We start from the raw sequence: 21539 nt of genomic DNA on the forward strand, positions 1-21539 counted from the left end.
ATTTCACATTACTTTAAGACAAGATTAACAATACATCATAAAATTAAGAATAACTAGGAATAAATGAAAATAATAGTAATACAAATTATAATACCTAAACATTACATTTATGTCGTGCAACTTAACTTTCAAGTTTCAGCCTAACTAAAGCTCAAGCATGACATGAGCCTTTACTATCTTCTTGGAAGGCTTTGTGGCTTTTGTAAGAGGAAAAATTCAGTGAACAGGAATGTAGCTTGGAACAAGAAGAAGAGTCCATAAAAAAATCTAAACACATTTTTTTTTTCTGCAACATGAAATTAGTTATTTGGAGAATAAACCCTCTAAAATGCATCTCTATGTCCTGGTGTGCGTTTATGTAAAACTTGTTTGTGATATCCTTCATAATCTGTGTACTGCTCAGGTCACAGCAGTGATAGAAAGTAATCTGTTTGAATAAGTTTAAATTGATTTTCTTTTGTTTTTTTTCATTTTATGGACATTTTTACCTTCATAAAGCCCTTTATTTCTTACATTGTGCTTCATCTTTTGAGTCAATTTCTTACATTCAATCAGTCAGTTATAATAATAAGACATTTGGGCTGTTAGCAAAAATATAAATTATATCAATATCAACAAAAATCATCTGTGTAATGCAGAGGAAACACAGTAGCTGAATCTGAAGAGGCATTTAGATATAGGCCTATTTACATACTATTTAATTCAGCTCAGAGCAACATGAATGCATTTAACCTGCAGTTACAAATGCATTAATAATATTTTGTTATTTAAAACATGAAATATTGAATACTGATACAATCATTTAAAAAAAAAAAAAAAAAACTTTAGAATCAGAATCAGAATTAGTTTTATTCACCAGGTGAGCACAAACACACTAGGAATCTGATTTTTTAAAGGTGTGAACAATGAGAAAAAATAAAATAAATAAAAAAAAGGGTTAGTTATTGCATTTTTCTAAGAAAAATATCCATATTCAAAACTTAATGATCACTTGAATCTAGATTGCGGTCACAGTTGTAAATGGAAGCAGTTCTGAGTGGATGACGTATGAGGTTAGCATTCATCTGGCCCTAAGATTGTGGGTTCGAGTCTCGGGCTGGCAATACCACGACTGAGGTGCCCTTGAGCAAGGCACTGAATCCCCAACTGCTCCCCGGGCGCCACATCATAAATGATGCCCACTGCTGCGGGTGTTCATGGTGTGTGTGTGTGTGTGTGTTCACTGCTGTGTCTGTGCACTTTGGATGGGTTAAATGCAGAGCACAAATTCTGAGTATGGGTCACCATAGCTACTTGGGTGTATGTCACAATCACTTTGTTCCATGGATTTGTTGGTCTTTTCTGTTGTAGATTCCGCAATCAATCAGTTAATCAGATTTTGTGATCACTGAATTTATCACAAAATCAAGCAAACCCACAATTTTCACAAACATTTTCGTACTGGGCTTAGATGCGTCCTGTGACGTCATCACTATGCACATAAAGTCAAAGGAATAATAATAATAATAAATATATAACAATTGCCTCCTTTTATTTTAATTTTAATATACAGATAAATTGAATTCAGACCAAGGATTACTTAGATTTACCCAAAATGAATTATATTTTATGTTTAACCACTAAAGAGATATTAGAGCCAGCAGCAAATGTCAGAAGAATTAGCCGAGGTGAGGCTGCTCCTGCTGATCACGTGGAGCTGACTGTCTCTGAAATCGGCGACACACGTTTTTAAATAGGCACTGTCTTTATAAATAAACCACAGATTTGAGTTTTAAATAACTACATTTACACCTGAAATACTTTGAAAATTACATTTCATGACACAGTAACAGGAATATTTTGAAATTATCAGAATAAATGGTGGTTGAAATCACAATGCTGCGTGAACTCAACCAATCAGCATGTTTAGCGCCCAAGTCCCGCCCCCAAAAGTTCCGGAACTTTTAAAAAGTACCACCTCGCCAGCAGGGACTTTTAGAGGGGCATTTTTTAACCCAGAACTTTATTTACCATAGATCCTAGTTCCTCTGTTGGAAACACACAGAGTACCAGCCCAAAGTTTTAGTTCCTGGGTTAAGTTCCAGCGGTGGAAACGCGGCTATGGATTGTTTCTCAGTTCCAAAAATGGAATGAACAGCCTTGTGTTCTCATCATGACCGATGTACAAGGAACCAGGAAAAAAACTTGTGGCAGAAACGGCCTAATGTTTTCGATTGTTTTTAAATGCTTCGCACAACTTTTTCTAGCACTTCAAATCTGGTAGTATAGTATTAGTAAATAGTAGCCTATAGTAGTAAAGTATTACCAAATGTGAAAGTTGTTTTTAATGTGACGATATTTATTCATCCTTCATAGGTTTCCCCCATGTACACGTTTCATAATGTAGGAAAGCAAACAATTATTTAAGAATAAAAAATATATTAAATTACCACTAGTAGATGGCTGTAGAGAAGTACTTATAGGCCATTTCAACTCCTTAATATATATGTTTTTGTATTCATTAAATTATATTTAGACATTATGAATGACATAATAAAAGTACATTTTAGCAGATGTAATATATTTATTACATCTGTAAGACGTCTGCTAAAGATCTGGGAATAAGCTGCTGTGTACTCTGATAAAAGTCTCAGAAGCAGTTTTACATGGATTCTAATAAATGTCTATTTGACATCCGACAGGAAACATCTTATGGGTTTTTTACACTGGGCTATGCTGGGGTCCGAGCCCAAGTGCGATTGTTCCTGGCGCCGCCCGCAGCGTTGGTCTGCTTTCACACTTAATAGTTGTATCGAACCCAGGTACATTTGCAGTCACCTTATGTCATCGCAAACGCACACGGAAAACGCATGGAGAACACAATGCGACTGAGCATAGTTGTAATTTTTTTTTGTTATTTGGGTGCTATTATGCACAGCATAGTGAATGACAACTGCGTTTATGTTCATTGCATGGTGCTCTTCAGTGTCCCACAACGTTCCCCTGCCACTCATGGTTCTCGTGTGTTGAGGAAAAAATGATATCGACAGTGTTACGCATGCGCAGGATACTTTACTTCCTGAACAAGTGCGCCCCTGAGTCCGTGTTGCTTGCACATTCACGCAAACCATGCCACAGTTCGGGAGCAACCGAACTCTGACCACCTTCTCCAGGAGGTCTAGAGTTCGGTACCCCAGTGCGCACTTGGATCCAATGACAGTGTTCACATTACCGATTTTTCATGCGAACCATGCCCCGTTCCGCACTAAACTGCAAGTGTGAAAGCCCCTTTAGAGACGTACTTGTAACCCTTGTTATGGCATAGTAGTAATAATGTACATAGGTTTAGTAGTCTAACGTAGTGTTAGAGGTTATCATTAATACGAATTTGGACCAGAATCAGAAAACTCTAAATTGTTGAGAGCCTGAGAATTGAATGCCAATAAAATTAATTCCACACCAAAATGACAGTTTGCATAACCTGTATTAAATACACAGGGCTGGTACATACATATAACAACACATTTATGAAAAATAACAAACTAAAATAAAGTGTGCATGTAAACAAATCCCTTTTTTCATTTTCTTTGAGCTCAGTTCATCCTTGGTTCCACTTGCCTTTGTTGACTTGATTTCAGTTTTCACAATTTTCAAAAATTGCATCATTCGTTAAAAAAACACACACACACATTTCTAATTCAAGTTTTATGAAACCTTAGTAACATTAACAGTTTGAAGAATAAAACTGCATGAATTGCATGTAAACTTTGATCAACTTGTATCACTTTAAATTAGAGTTATTAAGGTCTTAGTGTGCTTATTTATACAATTAAATACAATAATTTTAACATCATTATTTAACAAACTATCCAGTTTGGCAACAGTATGGAAAGATAACATTTCTTTTTATAACCCACAACAAAATAATTTTTTGGTTTCACAGGTGTTAACCAGTATTCTGCTAGCCTAATTTTTGCTAATTACCCTATTAACATATGAACACAGAAGGCTCAATTAACGCCAATTAACATAAATTAACATATCCAATTAACATATGCTAGCGAACTCATAGTAAACACAGCAGACTAAGTTAAATACAAATGGGCATCATAAGCCTGGCCTGTTAACATCAGGCGGGAAGGAAGCCGACCGGAAGTTGAAGTGCTGCCATCTTGTAGCAGAACTTCACTTGCGTTAGCATCCCATTGACCTCCCATTCATTTTGGCGTCACTTTGACAGCGAATAACTTTAGATCTGAGGCGTTTAAAGACTCCATTTGTCTGTTATTTATTTCTAAAGATACACGACAATGTATAAAGGGCTTTATTGCCTTCTATGTTAAATTATGGCCCCGTAGAAACAGTTTTTGTAAAAATAGGCTAACGATTGCGTCATAACCACTCGATTCTCTGTCGCATTACCGTACAGACAGGAGGAGAAGCTCGCAGGCAATTAACTTAATACGGCGTACTGGCGTTACATTTTAAAATACTATACAAAATAATTAGTCAGAATACTTAATCCTGCTCACTCACGCCAAAGAACTCCCCGCTCAAGCTCGCCGTCTCTGCAAGATTAACGATGGCAGTTTGCACGCACAGCTACTAGAAGATATACATCTGTCAGACAAGTTGGTGACGTCATCAAGCTTAGTTTGAGTCTGCGCGTCAGAAACGGAAGTGCTAAAAATCGCCAAAAATGGGCTTCACTTGTCTCAATTGAGTTTCAATGGGGTCGCTGTGTCCATTTCTTTTACTGTCTATGGTTAACATGAATGCTAGCGAAGTCAGAGGCCTAGCGCCAGAAGAACAACTAACCATTTTGGTAGAATTCACTGCCTTTAGCTCTGTGACAAACAGTGAATTCAGGCACAGCTCCCTTTTACACTCTATATTATTACACAATATAGTCAGTATAAGCAATAATGATTACAGAACTGGTTTAATTCACTCCATGTCATTTTTCGTCTTACCAAGTGAATAACGCTGCCTCCTATGCTTGAGTGCTGGTGCCAATGATTTTCATCCACAATATGCTTTGCACGGGTTGCTGGTCTGCGTCTTATGGGCTGCTGGTCAGGCACCTTGTTGACCTCTGTAGGCAAGTAACCACATGGAAGTAGTAATCCCTATGCAGTCTTCTTAAAGGACCATCCTTTCAGGTTTGACTGTGTAGATGGACAGAGGACCTGGTCTCCTCACCACCACATGGACAATTGACTCCCACTTTTCTGAAATCTTATGTTTTCCTCGAATACAAACATTTCTGACCAATATACGGTCTCCAACTTCCAAGTCCGAAGCAGTCACACGCCTGTCATATCTCATTTTGTTGTTGCATGCTATCTTTGCAGCATTTTCAATTGCTATCTTTAGCTGTCTTCATGTCATGATTCAAGGTTTTGCACATACTCTGCATGTGATGTATGCTGACCCCCTTGCACTGGCAATCCAAACGCCAAATCAACTGGCAGACGAGGCTGACGTCTGAACATCAGTTCATATGATGTGAATCCTGTCACCTCATTCCTGGTGGTTGCCCCTAGGGTGGTATGGGGTTTTTCTTTTATCGTGTAGGACTCGAAATCAGGTCCCTCATCACTGTGTAACTTTTCTGGGGTTCCATAGTGCACCATAAAGTTCTCCCACAGACACTTTGCCACTGTGTGCGCCTTTTGGTTAGGTGTTGGCATGGCAACTGCAAACTTTGTAAAGTGATCTGTAATCACAAGTATGTCTTTGGTCCCACTTTTGTCAGGTTCAAGAGAGAGGAAGTCCGTACAGAGGAGCTCAAGGGGTTTGGTGGTGTTAATGTCTACCAAAGGTGCAGCTCTCTCAGGCAGCGCCTTCCTTCGTATGCACCTGCCACATGGTTTGACTTTTCTCTCAACATCCAAAGCCATTTTTGGCCAAAAGAATCTGGTCCTTACAAGATCCAGTGTACGGTCAACCCCCATATGACCCATATGATTGTGTAGGCTGGTCAAAACTTTGTCACGAAGTTCAGCTGGTAGCACAAGCTGATAAAAGGTCTGAGATCCCACTTGGCGTCTCAAGATGTTATTAACGAGTTCATGGCGATTTAACTCCCTCAACAACAGTGGAAGCTCAGTGAGTTCATGTCTCATAGTTGGGGGTGGTTTATCTTCCTGCTTGACCTGGGAAATGACATGCATTATACTTTGATCAGCTCTTTGTTTACTTACAAGATCTGTCTCAGTTTAGTGGGGAATAACTGGCAACCCACCAAGGTGATCTTCTTTCCCATAACTGTCAGGCACAGCAGTAATAGAGATGGCGAGGGTTTCAAATAAAGCAGCACATATGTAAAATTTTGGCCATCAGACCTGACTCTATAAATGAGATGTCTCTCACAGATTGCTTGCACAACAGCTTGATCTACTTCATCTATATTTTCTGGATCAGAGAGGTGACCCTGAGTAAACTGTCTTATGTGCTGTCTCTCTTTTTGAGATTTAAAATGAGGCCTGGGGGACAGTCCATCTGCATCGCCATTTTGCTTTCCTGGATAATAGAGAAGTTTGAATGAGAACATGGACAGTGCCCAAACTCACCCAGTACGACCCGTATTTTACACCTTGCCGAAAATCCATAAGAAATCTAAAGGAATTATTCCGGGCCGTCCCATCGTGTCCGGTTGCCAATCTCTAACTGAACCTATTTCTCAGTATGTAGACTGGTACACCAAGCCTATTGTCTGGACATTACCCTCATATTTAAGGGACACTACTCATCTTCTGAGTAAACTGTACAATGTGCATATATCAGATGATGATTTGTAATGTACTATGGATGTAACTAGCCTGTATATTAATTATAATAAAGGAATATTAAACATTATCTAAAATCTAGAGATGTTGATAAGCCTCCAACAAATTTTTGTGGGATTTGGTATATACAGTGCTGACTATGAATTATTTCAAATTTGAAAATAATTTTTATCATCAGGTGAAGGGTACGGTGATGGGATCTCCATTTGCCCCTAATTATGCAAACTTGTTCATGGGTAAATTTGAAGAAGATTTTGTTTATTCCCCAAATAAAATTTTCCATCACTGTTTGAAATGTTGGTTTCGTTACATTGATGATGTGTTTTTCATTATTAGGGGAACAGTTGAAGAACTTAATCAATTTCATGATTTTTTTAATTTCAGACTGAATTTCAGATTCTATACGATTTTCCTTAGAATATAATATGCCTTCTATCTTTTCTTGATGTTAAGGTTTTTAGATCTACTTGACAGACTCTAAAGACAACAGTATTTCGTAAAGCCACAGATAAGAATACTTTTTACATTCTAAAAGTTACCATCCTCCATCTATGAAAAAAACCCTCCCGTATAGTCAGTTTTTGAGTATAAGGAGGACTTGTAGTACCAATGAAGAATTTGATAACCAGGTCAGAATAGTATATGACCGTTTCCTTTCTAAAGGTTACGACCATATAAAACTTGACTCAAGTTTGGATAGGGTACATGGCATTGAACGAGAATCACTTTTTAAGAAAAAAAACAGCCACTTCGGACAATCTAGTTGTTTTATCTATGACATTCTCTCACCCTTCGGGTAAGATTAAATAAAAAGTGAATAAACATTTACATGTTTTATCTAGTGACACACTGATTGGCCAGTCATTTCAAAACCCTTTGATTTTTGCTTATAAGAGGTCGCATAATTTGAGGGATTTATTGGTTAGAGCTGATTCTTACACTCCGCCTACCAATTGGCTCACAAATTTTGATCCAGGCAATTTCCCTTATAGGAGTTGTGTGAATTGTAATGCGATGATTGTGGGTAATTCTTTTTCACATCCATGGACTGGCAAGTTATTCTCTGTGAGAGGGAGAATTACTTGCCATTTGTCCTTTGTTGTGTACTACCTCAAATGCCCATGTGGGCTTTGTTATGTTGGTAAAACTAAAAGAGAATTAAGAATAAGATTACACGAACACAAAGGTAACATACGCAATCATGATATTAAAGGGTTAGTTCATTGAAAAATGAAAATTATGTCATTAATAACTCACCCTCATGTCGTTCCAAACCAGTAAGACCTCCATTCATCTTTGGAACACAGTTTAAGATATTTTAGATTTAGTCCGAGAGCTCTCAGTCCCTCCATTGAAACTTTATGCACGGTATACTGTCCATGTCCAGAAAGGTAATAAAAACATCTTCAAAGTAGTCCATGTGTCATCAGAGGGTCAGTTAGAATTTTTTAAAGCTAATACATTCTGGTCCAAAAATAGCAAAAACTACGACTTTATTCAGCATTGTCTTCTCTTCCGTGTCTGTTGTGAGCGAGTTCAAAACACAACAGTTCAATGATATCTGGTTCGCGAATGAATCACTCGATGTAACCGGATCTTCTTGAACCAGTTCACCAAATCGAACTGAATTGTTAGAAACGGTTCGCGTCTCCAATAAGCTCGGCTCGGTGTTCATCTTCAGTTCTCTCTTCACAGCAGTTCAGTCGGTGAACTGTTTGAGTAAATGAATTACTCCGGGATATTGGTTTGTTTGAACTCAGAGGGAGTGTCAGCCACATTAAAAAAGTTAACAGCTTAAGTCATTTGTGGATTAATGCTTATTGGAGACGAGAACCATTTCAAACGATTCAGTTCGATTTGGTGAACTGGTTCAAGAAGATATCATTGAACTGTTGTGTTTTTAACTCGCTCACAACAGACATGGAAGAGAAGACAATGCTGAATAAAGTCGTAGTTTTTGCTATTTTTGTACCAAAATGTATTTTCGATGCTTCAAAAAATTCTAACTGACCCTCTGATGTCACATGGACTAGTTTGAAGATGTTTTTATTACCTTTCTGGGCATGGACAGTATCAGAAGTGGGTAGTAACGAGTTACATTTACTTCGTTACATTTACTTGAGTAATTTTTAGGGGTAACTAATACTTTTTGGAGTATATTTAAAGATGGGTACTTTTACTCTTACTTGAGTAATTGTTTTGGGAAAAAATCTGTACTTTTACTTCGTTACTTTGGGCGACGCTCCTCTCGTTACTTTATCTTAATGCAATAAATGTTATAAATGCTTCAGTTTATTCCAAATGCGCCGTCTACTTTTCTCTGGGCAATGAGCAATGCCCATTCGCGAAATTATTCATTCTTTTGAGTCAATTCTGTTCAAAGGCTTGATCAAACCAGTTGGCAAACGAGTGAATTGGTTCATGAATCAGTTTGAATGATTCGTTCAGTTCGCTGCCGCACGCGCTGAGCGTCTGAAGCGGTTCACTCAGAGTTGTAACGTTTAACATCAGCAGCATTGAAAACGGGGCTATGGAACTGCACTGAATTGAAAGCAAATCTGCAAAGGCTATTATTTGCTAGCGATCAAGATCTTTATTAGATGAGCACTGCGTGTGCTGTCTACTGTTCTACAGGTAATAACTTGGGCTACATTCGATTACAGTACACGATACCACTGTGACATTACGAGTGTGGCTTATAACAGAGGGGAGTCAAGTTGAATGCAGCTTCCAAAAGACAAAAAATAGCCGATTAAGATTTTATTTCAATACAATCACACCGGCGTGAGAACGTTCAGCGAGTCTTATCATCAGCTGCTAAATTCAGATCTGAGATCACTGGGTGGCGCTGAGCCAGAAATAGAGACACTGCTCATTATAACCAATCACACGCTATTATGTTGAGCTTTTGAATGCAATGGCCAATCAGAGGTGTTCAGATGAGTCATTGCTGAAATCCCGGTGCTTCCTTCACTCGCTCACTGACTGGAGACCTCTTTCTGGCGAATTCTCTGGCGAAGTGCAGAAGTGTACGGATCTATAATTTAGATATTGATTTCACAGTGTTAACAGTTTCAGTGATTTTAATGGGAGTTTCTGAGAGTGTTTGAAATCTAGACTGTCAGTGAAAATGATCTTTGATAATGTAAATGTTATTTGCTCTCTTTCTGAACAATGAAAGATTAGTAGCAAAATTGATATCACATTAACTTTCAATGTTAAATTCACATTTAATATAAAGTCAGTCATATTAAAAATATGTTATGGCATGACACCTATATCTGTTACTTAAGTAAACAGACAGGGTTTTATAATAAATTACATAAATTGGAGTAAAGGCTGATGATATATATACATTTATACACAAACACATACATTACATACATTTTATCTATATAGCTAAATAAAAATAGGCTCAGTATATATGACCCAATGTAACTAGTAACTAACTACTTGAGTAGATTTTTTATCCGATACTTTTTTACTCTTACTCAAGTAACTATTCAGACTAGTACTTTTACTTTAACTTGAGTAAATATTTCTAGAAGTACTTTTACTTTTACTTGAGTACAGTTTGTGGGTACTCTACCCACCTCTGGACAGTATACCTTGCACACAGTTTCAATGGAGGGACTGAGAGCTCTCGGACTAAATCTAAAATATCTTAAACTGTGTTCCGAAGATAAACGGAGGTCTAACGGGTTTGGAACGACATGAGGGTGAGTTATTAAGGACATAATTTTAATTTTTCGATGAACTAACCCTTTAAGTCATCCGTGGCCAGACATTTTAATGAATTGGGGCATGATATTTGTACTTTGAAATTTCTAGCCATTGAGTTAGTCAAACATTTTCAACGAGAGGCTTCTTGGATTTACACACTTCAAACAGTATACCCCAATGGTTTAAATGAAGAATTAACTTTAAATTGTTTTTTGTGAAACCATTTGGGTTGCAATCAATCCTTTTTTGATAATTGTCCATAAGGGTCACATGTGAGCATGATCTATGATCTTATTGTGTAATTTCTTGTGTGCTTCCATAATGTTTGTAACTTGATGCACCTGTTGGTGCTGATGATTTGAGGAATGGGGTTCACCTGTGATGTCTTTGTTTTAAATTATCCTGTTTTGTGCTTCACTGAACACACTGATGATGGCTTAGGCTGAAACGCATCTGTGTGTATGGTACGAATACATTTATGAAAGGATATCTTGAGAGTGCGGTTTTTCCTCTTTTACATGGACAGTGGTGCCTGCCACCTATAGCTTGTCGCGTCAAGGTTTGCTGAGTTTATATGTACATCAGTATATATGTCAGCGGATTGCTATCAGTAACAACAGTGAAGTGGTTGCCGTAGAGATAATCACTGAACTTTTCTGTCACTGACCATTTACTCCTTCAACCTCCAAGAGATCATGTAGTGGCTTAATCTCCTGCTCTGAAAAGTGCTGTTCATAAAATGACCAGAGAACTGTTTTTACTTGGGAACCCATATCAAGTAAGCAGTTGACTTCTTCACCTTTTATGTTGACTTAAGCTGTACTCTTGGTGCCAGCCAAACCTTAGAAAGTTTACAAAGACGGTTCTTACTTGAATGTTTTATACTAGCACATACTTCAGCCTTGCCTTTGCTGTTTACGTCAGAGGGACGTTGTTGACTCTCTTCAGCCCCTGTTTGTCCCACAACAGGATCTGCTAGTCGTTTAAAGTTAAGTTGAGACTGTTTTGTGTTTCCCACATGTGCTGCTTCTCCTCTAACTGTTTTCTCTTTTCAGCTACTAAAGCATGGTTTGCCCTGTCTGTGCAAACTGGGGCAATGTGCCTATCCTCCCCACAGTTAAAGCAGTACCAAGGCCTGGGCCTGTTAGACTGCTTTTTCTTGGTCTGTTTTAGCATGTCTGTGTTAGCACTAGCTAGTTTTTGTACTTTACCTGGACTTTGCCCTGCTGCTCCCCTGTTATCAGCCCCCTTTGTCTTTTTCTGTGCCATAAAATAGGTTAATTGGCTTTGTAAACTGGCTACTTGCCTCCCAAGATCCTCAATAACACTGGGACTGACCTCTGACCTCTCTTTTGACTCTGTACAGGCCCACGCACTTTCAAGCTGGCCACGTTGCCTGGTGGTGCCGTTGTGTTTTGTCTGTCCGTTTTCTTCTGTTCTTAGTAACAGCAAGAGGTCAGCAAATAAAGGCGGGTTGCTTTTCTTCTGCTCAAGTCCCAGCATCCCCTACAGAACTGTTTGAGTAGGTGTTTATCTACCTCGGCAGGTGCAGCCCCACCACTTCTCACAGCGTGATGAAGATGAAGATCGATGAAGATCACTGGAGGGTTTCTCACCCAGACCTTGAAGCGTGTTCATAAACTGGGCAAAAGGTTCTTCCCCATTCTCAACAGTACCAAAGGCTGAGTCCAAGAGCTGCAGGTAAGCTGTGGGGGGTGATCCAGGCCCTAGCCATTTGACCACATCGGCTGCAGGTGAAAGTAGACATTCAAGAATTCTTCTTGAGATCTAAAGATGGGACATACTGGAATCATTTAAAAACAGTTTAATGTGTGAGCACCAAGTGTCATAATCAGCTTCGTTACTGGGTCTGGGAATCTTTCCAGAAAAGGAACAAATCCTCACTGGAGATTGCAAGTGTGGGCTAACATCTTTCCTCCTTACAATATGCTTAACCACAATCTTCTGATTTCTGCTGGGTTTATGTCACTCGCTGAAAAAGACGGAGCTTCCCTCCATTAGTAAGCAAGACTTAATCAGTGATACTTCAATTTCCTTCCCGTGGAGCATCCAAGAGTCAGACGAGGGGAAAATAAAAATTAACCTTTTGTGACTTGGTTAGACAGCTAAATAGGGTTTCTCATGAGCAAGCACTCTTAAAAATAAATCTTGCATATGTAAATGCGGACATTAAATAGATGTCTCTGAGATGTACATGTGTGATTAGGGTGAGTGCTTTACAGTCAGGTGCTGGTGCCACCTTCTGTAGAACATAATGGTACTTGTGCTGGTGTCGTCGAACGTTAGTCTGGAGCCTTGCAGCGGTATGAAGCAGCTGAACTTTCCTGCAGCAGAGAGTTCATTCATATATGTAGCATGTTTGTTTGTTTGTTTTAATGTCATTCCAGATTCCTTGGCTATTTTCTTGGCAAAACAAAAAATCAAAAAATAAAATCATACTTTAGCATTTTCTTCTAAACATTTTAAAACTAATCAGGTTTTAACTTGTTTAAAATCCTTTTCAGTGGTATAAACAGAACAAAGCAATGTAGAAATATTACAATCCAGTGAATGTTTTACATGGATATTAAATGTGTTATTCAGATGCTCACCTTTGTTTATCAGCACTGCAGACACACAGATGAAGCAGAATCTAGAAACAGAACAAATCACTTTCTTTTATTTTCTTGTAGCTCAGTCAGATCATCACACAATCAATCGGCTCGTTTGAGATGATCACATGATCACCACGAGGTGCATGCTGGTTAGAAAATGACTTTGTTGTGCTCAAATAGTCTTGTGAGAGACTTTTTAGTGTAGTTTTTAGCGGAAGCTTCAATTTGGCAGCTGCACAAATAAGAAGCATGATTGGAAACACATGATACTGATGATGAACTTAACACACATCAGCTTAAAACAAGAACAAGGTTTGGCTTCGTAAATCTTTCAACTCTAAATTTCTTGCTGTTGTTTGCAGATCACAGCAGTCTCAAAGTGAAATGTGTGGATATACGTGCAATATATGAATAACAATTTATTTATTTGAGATATTTCATGTTTAGACCCCCCCCCCCCTAGGATTTTGACAGAAGGCTTTATTCAGTCTGGGTCAGTCACTGCATAGAGGTATTTGTAATAAGACTTTTAGCGGCTCTTGTGGGCCTCAGCTGTATCCAAGACTGTAAAACATCATACAATGACATCATGTGACGCCTTTGGAAACTAGATAAGACACAACTATGAATTAAACAACCAGACAGAGCATTAAATACACATATTATATTGCATTGTTTCTATATAATATAAAGCACAGTAGAACAGTGATATAATACAGGGCTGGGCAGCTTCGGTGTCCTGAAGAATTCAGCTCCAAACCTAATCAAACACACCTGAATCAGCTCATCAAGGTCTTCAGGATCTTTAAGATCAGTAGAAAGCTCCAGGCAGGTGTGTTTGAGCAGGGTTGGAGCTGAACTCTGCAGGACCAAAGCGGCCCAGCCCTGCTGTATTATAGTCAATACTAAATGCATGCCCGGTATTTGCTGGATAAATAATTAAACCGAAGACTAAGATTAACATGGCAAAAACAAACACAAACATTTATTTGACTGTTGTGTTACCAGGATTTAATAAATCAGATCAAGCAGTAATGTTCTTGCTAAAATAGTCTGTAGTTGCTGAACTATTTTACTAATAAAATCACCAGATCCGCACTGACATCATGGTTGTTGTTGTGTGTGTGTGTGTGTGTGTGTGTGTGTGTGTGTGTGTGTGTTTGTAAGGGAGAGAGTGTAGGAGAAAGAGTATGTGCACTCCATATACAATAAAAGGTTATTTTGTGGCAAAAACATGAAAATAATTTATCCTATTTAATTTATCCTGTCGTTTACGATATTTATTTGCTTGGCCAGTGTTGTTGTGTATTTTAGTTCTTTTGCTGTTTAAGTCTGTAAGTTCGTGGTGAGTTTCCCTGGAAATAATTGCCCTCCTTAGAACATTCGTCAGCCAGTCATTCAGTCATTCAACAGCCCCGTGTGATATAATCCATGTTCAATCAGGACCACTTCCATCAAGTATATTTATGACAATTATAATTGCATACAGTTAGTGTTGGTGGTATGGTAATGTTCTGGGCAACAATCCACACGCCGCGGGGAGAGCAGCAAGACAAACCCCCCTGGGGTACAGAACAGAACCATTATAAGCATATATAATTACAATTCACAATTACATGAGTTGTAAACAAAATGTCATAGAGACTGCTTCCAATGAAGACACTGTAAAGAAAGAACAAGTTAGATCGGATCACAGGTTCAGTTGGTGGAGTTGGGGTTGGAGGAGGGAGTTAATTGCAAGCAGCAATGCGATGGAAGAGACACTGAATAATGGGAATTTAAATAGAACGCAGGTGATAGGTGTCAAGACTGGATTGGTACACGTCAGGAACAACTGACTGTCAGCTGATGCAAGCGTGACTAACGTGGCCTGACTGAACTAACGCGATGCTCGATTTTCATGTATTAACAATGTCCAGAAGTTTGTTTGTTAAGGCTAGTTTAAAGTTTAGCTATAAGCAGGTGAGGACCAAAATAAAGCAGACCAAATGCAAATACGAGCACAAAACTATGTGAGGTGTTTTTGTACGGATCATAGCAGTTTCAGTGTGACTTATGTGGGAAGTATGACATGTTTTGTGTAAACTGAAAATATCATAAAAATACCTAATGATCATGGTGCCCAGATTTCATTAATATAAATTGAACACATTTGAAAGTATTGTTAGATGTCTCCTTTTTCACATTTCCAGGTTTCTAACGGAAGTCATTATAGACAATAAATGACATGTTCAACTACTGGTGAATAACAAACTATAGCAAATTCTTCTTCTATTTTGTTCACTTTTGCATTTCCACACCTTTTCTTTCATGTCCTTAGCTGTTGTATGATACACCAGGAGTTCAGGAATTGGCTGTTCAGCAGGTTCCTGTAGATAGTTTCTGTTCACTGGAACTACAGCAACTTTACCCACAGATCCTACTAGTTTAAATAAAGCAGATTTGGCTCAAAACAACCCAGGCTGAATGCAAATGAGAGAACACAAATTCTATCAGGTCTTTTTTCACGGATCACGGAAGTTTCAAAGTGAAATGTGCAGGAAGTGTGATGTGTTTTGTATAAACATAATTTTATTTTAAAAACAAACTCTATGAGCATGGTGGCCTGATGTTATTAATATGTAAATATATATCATGATTTACATGCCTCACTTTTCACATTTCTCAGTAGTGGAAGTCATAATAAATGTGTACGGTTAATATTTGGTTTCATGAGGTTTTTAAAGAAGGCGTTTGTTCATATCTCATTTGCCTGGTTTTAAACTAAATTTTATTCCTAAAACATGGTGAAATTTTTGTTTATTATTTTTCTGTCTGTCATCAGAATCAGTAGAGAGATAGTACAGATATCATTAAAATAGTCCATGTGAAATCAGTGCTTCAACAGTAATGTTATTGAAAGAAAACCGAAATAATTTATTTATTCAACAATTTCTTCTCTTCCATGACTGTCTTTGACACTTGTTCATGATAGTACCATGATGCATCTGTGTGATTTATTGGTATATCATTTTATGCTTGTTAATATTAAAACTGCACAGCATTTATCAAATCTGATTTATTAATTTCTTGTAACACATCATTCATATTAATTATGTTGATGTACACTAGGCTCTTTTGATTTGAGTCGGTCTCCGGGGCTCTTTGTAATAATGTAATAATGAAACTAAATAGACAAGTGTGCTAAAGAGTTCAGTCTGATTTCAACAAAGTAAAAGGAAACACAAAATCAAATCTATATCCCCATGAACAAAGATGAATGAAATTTGAATAGCAAATTCATGATCAGGTTTTATGTTTGACCCCTTTGTTTCTCTCTTTCAGTTTCTTTGCAAGTCAAACTGAGGACGTCACTGAAGATCTGCTTTCTCCTCATGTTCAGCTGATGATAAGACTAACACTTGAAAAATGCTGTAAAGTGAGAATGTGTTTCTTAGTTTGTGAGACATGCACTAACAAGCACAGCACTGTGTTTACATGAAGTATGACAGAAGCCAAGAATATTTCTGAGTAAATATGACAGGATCTGTTACATTTGTCTTCATTGTTCAGTGGTTTAATTTAAGTGTTAAATGTCATGATAAAGTGTTTATAGGCTTAAATGTAAAAAAAAATTGTTCTCTGTTGTAGGTTTAGGGTGTGACAGTGATTGAACGAAGGTGGGTTGACTTTTTCTTTCTTAACAAATGAAGCTGTGTGTGTGTGTGTGTGTGTGTGTGTGTGTGTGTGTGTGTGTGTGAGAGAGAGGGAGAGATCTTGTAGACATCTTACAGCGAACACTGAACCAAAGAGGAAATTTTGTTGGGATTGGGAATTAATTTTAATTCATTATTCATATCAGAATCTTTTCTCAGAAATCATTATGATTCTGTGACTTCTCTGAATCTTCTTCATCAGTTTGACTGTAGAAGAGAGAAGATTCACACGATCTGTCAAGAAAGTGCTTCAACAAAACTGTTTTAGCAAACTAAAAAGTAAATGATAAGAGATTGAAATTAATAAACTATAATTGCCCTGTACTGTATGTTAATATTATTGAAATTTCAAATAAAGGAACAGCTGAAACTAAATCCTCTGCTGCCCTCTGCAGGTCATTTATGTTCATATTTAGTTCAGAAATAAGTTACAAATCATCTCACATGTACTCATGATGACAGGTTGCACGTTGTTCAGTTAGAGAGAAGCTGTTTGAGACCTAAACATCCTTTCACAATGTTATTAATGTCATTTCATTTGTCCTTTGAAATAAAGATTACATGAATACATTTTTAAATAAACTAGAACCATGAGCCACAGACGGTGTCACTGTTTTCTTTGTCCACTCACCAAGAACAAGTTCAGAAAAGTCAAGCCAGACTGATAAACGCTTCATACACAAATCAGGTGTGAATATTTAACAACAGTTTTGACAGCTGCAGTTTAATAATTGTTGGACATTCAAAGCATTACAAACTTTACATTAGCTTTACATTTAGTGAAACACTAAATGTGTAGATATACAGTAGACAAAACAGACAAACTGCTGTTTCTATTTGAGTTTCAGACAACTGTGAGAACTGAGATACATAAAGGTAGTGGAGAAACACTTCACTCTGTTCAAGGTTAAACCTCCAGTCTAGACAAAGGTGACAGAAACTGTTTATCATTGGCTGTTAAATGCCCAAGTGACCAACCAGTGGAACACATTTATGGTTTTGGCTTGAGCTTCAGTTAAACCACAGTCTGTGTAGTTACACTGTGTAGATTTCTGCTAAATACAAAAACTATATAACAAATATTTATTGATATATAAGAATATCCTGAAATTCAGGGACAAAATACAAGTCCCAAATAAACAAAAAAAACTTTGTGTTTGCCACTACAGCATCAGGCTTCATTCATGTTTTCATTAAGGGTTTCTTCACCCGGGTTGAGGATGTGACCTACTTAAACTCTGTTCATATATATTAACTTAAACGCTGTTCATATATATTAACTTAAACTCTGTTCATATAAATTTACTTAAACTCTGTTCATATATATTTACTTAAACTCTGTTCATATATATTTACTTAAACTCTGTTCATATATATTTACTTAAACTCTGTTCATATATATTAACTTAAACTCTGTTCATATATATTAACTTAAACGCTGTTCATATATATTTACTTAAACTCTGTTCATATATATTAACTTAAGCTCTGTTCATCTATATTTACTTAAACTCTGTTCATCTATATTAACTTAAACTCTGTTCATATATTAAACTCTGTTCATATATATTAACTTAAACTCTGTTCATATATATTTACTTAAACTCTGTTCATATATATTAACTTAAACTCTGTTCATATATATTAACTTAAACGCTGTTCATATATATTTACTTAAATTCTGTTCATATATATTTACTTAAACTGTTCATATATATTAACTTAAACTCTGTTCATATATATATATATATATATATATATATATATATATACTTAAATTGTTCATATATATTAACTTAAACTTTGTTCATATATATTAACTTAAACTCTGTTCATCTATATTTACTTAAACTCTGTTCATCTATATTAACTTAAACTCTGTTCATATATATTAACTTAAACTCTGTTCATATATATTAACTTAAACTCTGTTCATATATATTTACTTAAACTCTGTTCATATATATTAACTTAAACTCTGTTCATATATATGAACTTAAACGCCATTCATATATATTTACTTAAACTCTGTTCATATATATTTACTTAAACTGTTCATATATATTAACTTAAACTCTGTTCATATATATATATATATATATATATATATATATATACTTAAATTGTTCATATACATTAACTTAAACTTTGTTCATCTATATTTACTTAAACTCTGTTCATCTATATTAACTTAAACTCTGTTCATATATTAAACTCCGTTCATATATATTAACTTAAACTCTGTTCATATATATTTACTTAAACTCTGTTCATCTATATTAACTTAAACTCTGTTCATATATATTAACTTAAACGCTGTTCATATATATTTACTTAAACTCTGTTCATATATATTTACTTAAACTGTTCATATATATTAACTTAAACTCTGTTCATATATATATACTTAAATTGTTCATATATATTAACTTAAACTTTGTTCATATATATTAACTTAAACTTTGTTCATATATATTTACTTAAACTCTGTTCATCTATATTAACTTAAACTCTGTTCATATATTAAACTCTGTTCATATATATTAACTTAAACTCTGTTCATATATATTTACTTAAACTCTGTTCATATATATTAACTTAAACTCTGTTCATATATATGAACTTAAACGCCGTTCATATATATTTACTTAAACTGTTCATATATATTAACTTCAACTCTGTTCATATATATTAACTTAAACTCTGTTTATATACATTAACTTAAACTCTTTTCATATATATTTACTTAAACTGTTCATATATATTAACTTCAACTCTGTTCATATATATTTAGTTAAACGTTGTTCATATATATTAACTTAAACTCTGTTTATATACATTAACTTAAACTCTGTTCATATATATTTACTTAAACTGTTCATATATATTTACTTAAACTGTTCAAATATATATTAACTTCAACTCTGTTCATATTCAAATATATTTAGTTAAACGCTGTTCATATATATTAACTTAAACTCTGTTCATATATATTTACTTAAAAAATGCTGTTCTGTCAAAAGATACAAGTACAGAGCATCGGTTAAATGTAACAGTATGCAAAATTAAATAAATAAATAAATAGTCATGAATGTGTAATTTTTATCTCTGAATACTGAAAGAAAATATTTCTAAAAGGTTTTTGGCATATCACATGAAATCTTACTCTTTTTTATTTTATTTTATTTTATTTTTTTTATTTCATGTCTCATAATTTTCCTTCTACTAAATCACAATCTAGCAGGTTTTTTACAGAAATCCAACCCATAGAACATGAAAGAGTCAATAACATTATAACAGAAACACATGCCAGGACAAATTCTGACTGAAACAAATCAAGAAATACACATCAACACGGCAAGATTAACTGAGGTTTAATAATGTAAGGACCATTTACCAAAAAAACATAATCAAACAAAAATAATTTAGCCTTAAAGACCTTAAAATATGCCCATATAGAAACTGACTTTACATTACAATTGGTACAGTTTGTTTGGTTCTTATGGTCGATATATAACTTTTGTTTGCAGATCATCATTATGAATGTGTTTTTCCAACTGTTCTGTTTTTCCAGCAGCAGAAACTAAGAAAGAAACAGAGAACTTAGATTAGAAATTTACTATTTACTAACAGGTATCATACATAATTCGGTTGAAAAGTTTAAAGGCTCTTAATGCATGTTTTTTTTTCTTCTGGAGAATCAGTGACTGTTTGAACCTTCTGTAATAATTACATACGAGTCCTTCAGCTGTCCTCAGTGTGAAAACATTGATCTCAAATTATTCAGTCATTGTTCGAAACGGTTCAAATACACAAAAATGCTGGAAAATAAAAAAAAAGGCTCAGGCAACAACACAGTATTAAGATTCAAGCGTATGTAAACTTCTGAATGGTGCCATTTTTATAAAAAACTGTTTAACTTTTTCTCTTGTGGACAAAATGTATAAATAATTAAATGAATAAACAACCAAATAAAGGCTTCACCTTAAGAGAACAGCATTATATTAATATTAATATGTTTATTTTTATTTTTTATTTTAAATTTGATACTATTGAGAACAATAAGAATAATAACTCACCTATCAGCAGAATGAGCAGAAGTCCGTTCATCAGAGCAGATATGATGATGATAATCTGATATTGTGTTTGATTCTGATTAATAAACTCATAAACTGTCTGATTGTGACACTCAGTTAGTTGAGCTGATTCTGTAAAGAAAGAGTTCAGTCTGTTACTGTCAGTCTTTTACTGAAGCACATTCATCTCTGGAACGAGAGAGAACTATGACGATGTGTATAAAAAATAATAAATAACAAATAATGAAAAGTATATAATCACAATAATTAATGAGTAAATGAACTCACCGTTGAAGTATATTCTGGTGCTGTTGCTGAGTTTTGGAGGTGTTTCTGTGTTCATACAGTAATAAACTCCTAATTCATCAGCAGTCACATTATTAATAACCAGACCATGTTTAAACTGCACTGAATATTTCTTTCTGAATGATTTATTAGGGTAAAAAGGTGGTGTTGGTGTTGAGAAAGACTGTAGAATGACTGTTGGAGGATCTGCTGCTTTCAGTAAAATCCAATAAACCTCAGTTTCATCAAGATCACAGTTTATGATCACATTTGATCCCAGATCAGTTAATAGATCTGACACTGCACACTGACAACAGATTAATACATCTGTAAGATAAACAATAAACAATAAAAAGATAAGCATTATAGATAAAG

At 35.6% G+C, this 21539-nt stretch overlaps 1 long non-coding RNA gene across 1 annotated transcript; it reads right to left on the reverse strand.

The window, feature by feature from the left end:
• Positions 1 to 20270: 20270 nt before the first annotated feature.
• On the reverse strand, positions 20271 to 21016 carry LOC132159168 (uncharacterized). Its single transcript, XR_009437810.1, has 2 exons — positions 20883 to 21016; positions 20271 to 20386 (listed from the first exon to the last, which is right to left on the reverse strand). It is a non-coding gene; the product is annotated as an uncharacterized LOC132159168 (long non-coding RNA).
• Between the last annotated feature and the right edge of the window lie 523 nt (positions 21017 to 21539).

This window comes from Carassius carassius, chromosome 16 (assembly GCF_963082965.1).
Source record: "Carassius carassius chromosome 16, fCarCar2.1, whole genome shotgun sequence".
NCBI lineage: Eukaryota > Metazoa > Chordata > Actinopteri > Cypriniformes > Cyprinidae > Carassius > Carassius carassius.